At 45.5% G+C, this 6,958-nt stretch overlaps 1 pseudogene; it reads left to right on the top strand.

Annotated features, from left to right (window-relative positions):
• Positions 1 to 3,508, top strand: part of LOC123121051 (60S ribosomal protein L7-3-like) — a 6,171-nt pseudogene extending 2,663 nt beyond the window's left edge.
• The last annotated feature ends 3,450 nt before the right edge of the window (positions 3,509 to 6,958 follow it).

Genomic DNA, 6,958 nt, shown 5'->3' with positions numbered 1-6,958 from the left:
TCGGCCGGACGGCGGGCGGGGCGGCGCTGACGCCGGCCGTCGTCGATCTGCCGGTGGAGGCGCTCCGGCGGGCTGCGGCTGTAGGGCGCGCTGGGTCCCTTCCCTCGGCCGGGGGAGCTGCGGTGGTGGCGGCGAGGCGCAGTTATCTGGACGACGGCGCCGCGTCAGTGGAGGTTCTGGTGATGATGAGTTGCAACAGAGCAGCGGTTTGGGTTGGAGGTGGCTGGGGGTGCGCGGATCTGACATGGTGCTTTGCTGCGGCGTGTTGGGGGCTGGTGGTTGGCAACGATGCCCTCTGCACAACTTGCTATGTTCCTATGCCGTTCGCTTCCTGTGAGGCCCGGCGGTGGAGTAGATCCTCCAGGAGAAAGTCTTGCACCTTCTTCGGTGCCGATGCTGGCGATGTTCTTGAGCATGGCATTCCTTCCTGAAGGCACATCGCGGAGCTACGTCCATCTACTGCCGCAACTGTCTGGTGTTTCCGGGTGAAAACCCAAGCTCCATTGGAGCGGGCGGCGGCGGCAATTATGTCGTTACCTTCTTGGAGGCATCACCTTGGAAGCAATGACCTTTGTGGAGTGGTGGTCTCATGGCAGTGGTGCAGAGTTGCGTCGTCGTCGGGGTGATGGAGGCCGGGGCGGCGGCTCCGGACGGTGGATTTACGCCGAGGCGGCGGCCTCGGATAGCGATGCAACGGTGGCTCTATGGGGCAGAGTCGCAGTTGTGCAATGTTTCAGTGGCGACTTGGTGCTACGTGGGTAGCGAGGTCGTCGGCCTGGTCGATGCGCCCCAGAGGGGGCGGTCTGACTTTACGTCAGGGCGGCGGCCCCAGATGTGGTGCGGCGTTCGTGGTCTGCGTGCAGTTGTCCTGTGCAGCATGGGCTGCGGGTAGCTGTATTGTGCGGCGTTGCTGCTCGAGGGCGAGTGGAGGCATGTCGGGGCGGCGGCCCCGGATGTGGTGCGACGTTCGTGGTCTGCGTGCGGTTGTCCTGAGCAGTGTGGGCTGCGGGTTGCTGTATCGTGCGGTGTTGCTGTTCGAGGGTGAGCGGTGGCATGTCGGGGCGGCGGCCTCGGAAGGCGGTGTCAGTTGAGTGCGCAGGGCGCAACGGAGCAGTGGATGTCGAGGCGGCGGCCTCGGGCGAGTTGCACCTTCGAGGGCATGGACCTCGTGTCGTGTGGGCGACGTGGTTGTCATCGATGTTGTTCGTGGGTGGGCTTTGCCCTATGTGTGTTAGTTTTTGGGGGTGGGCTTGGCCCTTGTTATTCCGGTTTTTGCCCGGTTTTCTGTAGTTAACTGGGCAATTTTCTTCTGCTTAATTAATAGACGAGGCAATCTTTGCCTCCGTTTCGAAAAGAACAAAATATATGATGCACCGTCCAGCGCTTGACTCCTCATCCCCTCTAAAAACGAGGATGATTTGTTGGCTAGTACTGGAACAACCAGAGGTCACGCAACAACCAGCCGATGAGCATAATCGGATTAGGAGGTATGGGGAAATACATTCAATCTTCGTGCCGTGTGATGCCAACAAGAGCACTTTCTCCTACTGACAACAAGCTTGCACTATCAATGTCTTCGACGGAGATGCGGCTACACATACTGTCAGTCCGAACAGTTTTCAGCAATCCATCAAGATCGCTTTCTCCAGCGGATAATGTATGTTCCTAGATCACGAGGTCACTGTTGACGTGTGGTCCTAAAACTCCAGTTTGTACTGGCTTTTGCAGTTGTCCACCCGCACCTTTGAAAATGCACAAAGATTGTCAAGCAAACATCACTGCGCTAAAAAAACTGATTTTCGGCAATGAATGATTGTTATGCGATTTCTTTTATTTTAAAAATGTTCTAAATATCTTAAACATCTAATGAAGCCTGATTACTAATCTGAATAATATTTTCCTACGTACTAATCTGAATATTTATTCCCTCTAGAATTTTTAAAAATTAGCTCTCGCACATAAAAGTCTTCAATGATCTATTTTTGTAGATGTATATCCATGTTGTTTGCAAGGAAAACAAACTAACGGCCAAATGTTTCAAGAGTCTATTTGATGCACCATCTGTAGTTAACTGGGTAAAACAATTATCTTTGTAGGTAATGAAACCTGAAGAGTATCACTGAGGTTATCTAGAAGAGAGGTTATGGAATGATGTATCCTGTAATTAGGTCGATGACCCCCCTGATTTTCTTGTAAGCACCCTAGTGAACGACGAAAAGATATTGCTCAATCCATAAAGTAAGTCATGATGGCCTTTTCCTAAAAAAACAAAGGAGGGCGAAAATTCCTCCGCTCCCATCCAAATCGGACGAGCCAACGTAGAGTGATGGGAGAGGACACGCCGGAGGACATAGAAAGAAACAAAGGGAAAATGAGAGCCCCCGCATACATGTGACCTATAAATGTTTACATAAACATCAACATTTGGAATCCTCATGCCCACTCAAATCTTCTAAGGATGAGGATGGTTTGTCAGCTAGTATTAGAACAACTAGAGGTCACAAAACAACCTGCCGATGAGAAAAATTGGACTAGGAGGTGTGAGGAAATACATTCAATCTTTGTGTTGCGTGATGCCAACAAGGCCACCTGCTCATACACACAACGAGTTTGCAGGATCAGTGTCTTCGATCGGCGGAGATGCTACTACACATATTGCCAGTCCAAACATTTCTGACGATCATATCGCAGCATGACGGGGTGGCATCAACTTGCTTACCCTGACCGAAGGTGGCAGGATCAGGATCCTTCAGCAAGTGATGATTGTTTTGTCTGTAGCCCTTGCACCATCTCAATTAGGACGAGATCATTCTTGGTGTGGATTCCTAGATCTATTCTCAAATGTCCGCCTGCAACCATGAAACTGTACAAAGACTTGGTTGTCAAGTAAATCACATTGGGCTTCAAATATAAATTTTGTTAATGAATGGTTGCTACGCAATTCCTTCAATTTTTGATATGTAGCTGAGTAGATTTGAAGCAAATTATATTCGAGGATTTATACATCCTAAGTGCAACTAGTCAAAGATATTGGATATTGCACGAGTCTGTGTCACGCTCCATCTGTACTTAACTGGATAAAATAATTTTGTTTGTAGGTATCCAAACCCGAAGAGCATCAAGGATGTTATGTACACATGAGAGGTTATGGAAAGCTCAACACGCACATGATTCCTCTGATCAACAACAAAGTCAGTGAGAGGTTAGAAGTTGATTGTTGCCCACATATGGCTCTTAGCTTATTTCAGCTAAAGATGCAACTCTGGGATGATTACGACCATTTTTCTTGCCTTACCAGGGTCTTGGAAAGCACAACATCATCTGCATTGAGTACTTTGTCCTCGAGATCTTTACTGCCGACCCACACTTCAAGGAGACCAACAACTTGCCATTCAAACTGAAGGCACCGGTGGAAGGCCTCAAGAAGAAGAGGAACCACTACGTTGAGGGTGGTGACACCGATAACCATGAGAACTACATCAATCAACTCGTCAGGAGGATGAACTAGGTTGATCGATGACCCCTTGTGTTCGAATGATTGTCGAGCCTACTTTACATTAGTAAGTTGATGGAGGATGCAGTTTTGATATTTCGGAACCCCTGAATGTTTGCAAGAATCTGACTTTGCATGAGGAGGTTTTGAGACGGTATTTGATACCTTCTTATATAGGTTGATAATAATTTTCTCGTTCTTTGTGAACCTATTATGCAGGTATTGTAACATTTCATGTTTCTGTTTTCAGTAAAAGTGCTACTGCTGTCTTATGTTGAACGAAGCTACATACTTTTTGTGATTCTTGGAAGGAGTATGTAGACCAATACATATTGAACAAGGTTGCACGGGGGATAATTAGGAGACAGAAAGAGAGATCCAGGAGTAACCTACAAATCGGGCCACTATCTGGCAATATGATCACTACGGAAGATTTGGGCACTGGTCTGGATAAAGCAGAACACTAGAGGAGATTATTTCAGAGGCAACGGAGGAGCTATGAGAATGAATTTTCAGCACCTGGGTGTCTAGGCACCCGGTTATCTCCCCGTCCGTCGAGACAACATCTTGTCGAGATCTGGACCGGGCCCTTTTGTTGTAGTGTCATTAGCAGGCGCTAGGTAGGTACTGACCTGCGTTCTCTCTGCTGTCCACATGCAAGGTACTGACCTGTCATCTCTTTGCTGCCTACATGCAGGTACTGTAGTCACGTGAGTCTGCAGCAGAGAGAGAGCGCCGTTGTGCACAGTTTTTTCAGAAGATTAAGAGAGAGAGAGTTGCAGCTGACCCAGAGAGAAGTATCGAGTGCATTGTATATTTTTGAGTGAGAGAAAATATTTCTTTTAAACTCTGAAGAGAGATAGCAGGTGACTGTATGAGAGAGAACTCGGTTTTTTCAGAGAAGTGAGAGAAAGAACGTTTGTTTACACAAGTGGGAAAGAGAACCTGTGTGAGAGAGGTTATTTTCTTTGTAAAAAGTACTCCTATGTGAGAGAGAGCGCTGAGGTGCATGTCTGCTGTGAGACAGCATTTAACATTGAGAGACATGGCATATGGGGTAAAGAGACGGGACTTGTCTCGTCAATAGTAACCAGCCTGCTGTCGGAGCTGAGCACCGCTATTAAAATGGTCAGATGGACTGGACGGGCATGCTTACACTGCAAATCGTCTGTGGCTTGTCAGAACAGGGCACGAATCTTGGCGGGGCTCAACGCACGGGATAACCGAGGGTCGGGACTCCCGGGTGCTACCACACGTTTCCGGAGGAGCTAAACCAGGAGAAGTAGAAGGTCGACGGGACGATGGTGATCGCAGGGATAGTTCCCATTTTTGTGCTTTGTTAAGTGTGTCCCCCTCCATCCATAATGGGATCGTTCTGCCGGCGGGGCGTCCTAAGCAGGTGGCGTCCAGAATCAATTCCGTCTAGTCCCAACTAGTATTAGAACAAATAGAGGTCACACGGCATCGGCCGTTGAGCAGAATTGGATTAGGAGGCATGAGGAAATAAATTCAACCGTTTTTCTGCATGGTGCCAAGTGCCAACGAGGTAACCTACTCATACACGCAACGGTTTTGCACGAGCAACACCTTTTGACGTAGATACCACACACTCCATTGGTCTAAGCAGGACTAAACATCGACATAGTCCTTCCTTCAGCGAGTGTGTCGGTGTTTGTAACTCCAGTGCCATCTTGATTAGGACGAGATCGATGATCGTGTAATAGAATAGCTTGGTTGACTTGTTCTTATTAACCCCATGGCTGCTACTGTAGTAGATTATTCCTATGCTTTAAACCTGTAGTATCTGGTTCAGCAACTTTGGCTTGTTCCGGAGCGCTGGAAACAGTTTAGGCGTGGTCTGGTTGGCTTGTATTAATAAAAATGGGGCAGGGGAAACCCCTTTTCATAAAAAATAATATAATTAGGACGAGATCTTTTTTATGTCTGTTCCTAGTTGTACTGCCTTTTGCAACTTTCCAATTGAAACCTTGAAATTGTACAAGTGGTTTGGCTCACAACATTGTTAGGCTTAAAAACATAATTACGACAATGCAATTCCTTTTGTTTTCTAATAAATTCCAAAAAAACTAAAAAATGTAATGAAGCTCCATTAGTAATCAGAGTACCTATTTCCTGCCTACTAATCGGAATATTTATTTTCTCTGCTAGAATTTTAAAACATTAGAGCAGATCTTGCACGCAAAAGTCTTCAATCATCTTCGGTTTTTTGGATTTCATAGGATTTGTATCATCCGGTTGTTTGCAAGAACACACAAGCAATGACCAAATAGTTTATCTATGGTGGATACTAATATGTAGAACCACAGAGTTAGAAACACAAGATGGCGATTGTCATCCGTGTAGAACTAGATCAATGTGCGGAATTAGTCAAGCTTATTGTGTCAGCATGTCTGCAAATAGACCTATGCAAAGCCAGGGTGGTATATAATGTTAGATCGATACATTTATACATGGCTACAAGAGTTCGATTGGACTAGTTGCTCGATTGTTCTACGAATCAACACTTAGGGGGTGTAGCATGTATGCGTGTGATATCGAGTTAGTACAAGGTTGGGTGCACAATGTCTTCGACAATACTTGTAAAGAGACGAAGCCACTGACCACCCTTTGCATAGAAGCTACCAAGGTAGTTGGCGATACGCAGCCTTAGGCGCTCAAGGTGGAAAAAGAGCCGCCTGAGAACACATTACCGGTTCACAGGGTGGACTAAGCCATTAGATGACGAGGGAGCTGACGTTCCATACAACCTTGGAAAATGTGAAGGATTAATTAACTAATAATCAATGCTTAGGTTGGCTGTGTAGTTTAGCAGTAACCGCTTACCGCCATTGTAATTGCCACCTTTTTACAGAGGATATAAATACCCAAATCTTCAATCCATGAAATCAGCAGCTCATTCTCGAATCATAAACATGATGCTCCTAATTTACTTTTTTTGGAATTGTTTGGATTGCTTACCACATGTTTCACGTGGTCTAATTTACTTATTCTCATTAATTATAGAAAGTTAGAAGATAATTTGCAAATAAAATATTGTGAAAATCTAACATATTTTTCATATTGTTATTACCAACTCCTATGTTTCATAATCATGCCAATGAAATTGGTCGTAGACAATTCTAAAATTTGCAAAGTTCGGGGAGAGTAAATTCCCAAATTTTAACCTGTCAATAATCATCAGATCATATATATTGTAGTCTTTTTTCCTTCATGAGTTTTTCCTAAAGTTGGCTCAACAAAGGGATTTAATGAGACAACAGAAATATAAGTGTTCACATATGCCATATCGTTTTGTCCTTACATTTTACCCAACAGATTTTAAAGGAGTTTTCAATGGGACCTCATATTATACTCTTTTCCTTTTATGAGTTTAGTCTCAAGATTCACATAAAAGCTTTAATGCGACAATATCTTCTCACCATCATATGTCATACTTCCTATTTT

This window comes from Triticum aestivum, chromosome 5D, assembly GCF_018294505.1.
Source record: "Triticum aestivum cultivar Chinese Spring chromosome 5D, IWGSC CS RefSeq v2.1, whole genome shotgun sequence".
In the NCBI taxonomy this organism is placed as follows: domain Eukaryota; kingdom Viridiplantae; phylum Streptophyta; class Magnoliopsida; order Poales; family Poaceae; genus Triticum; species Triticum aestivum.
Note: the sequence above shows the minus strand (reverse complement) of the source record. Positions and strands in the feature narration are given on the sequence as shown.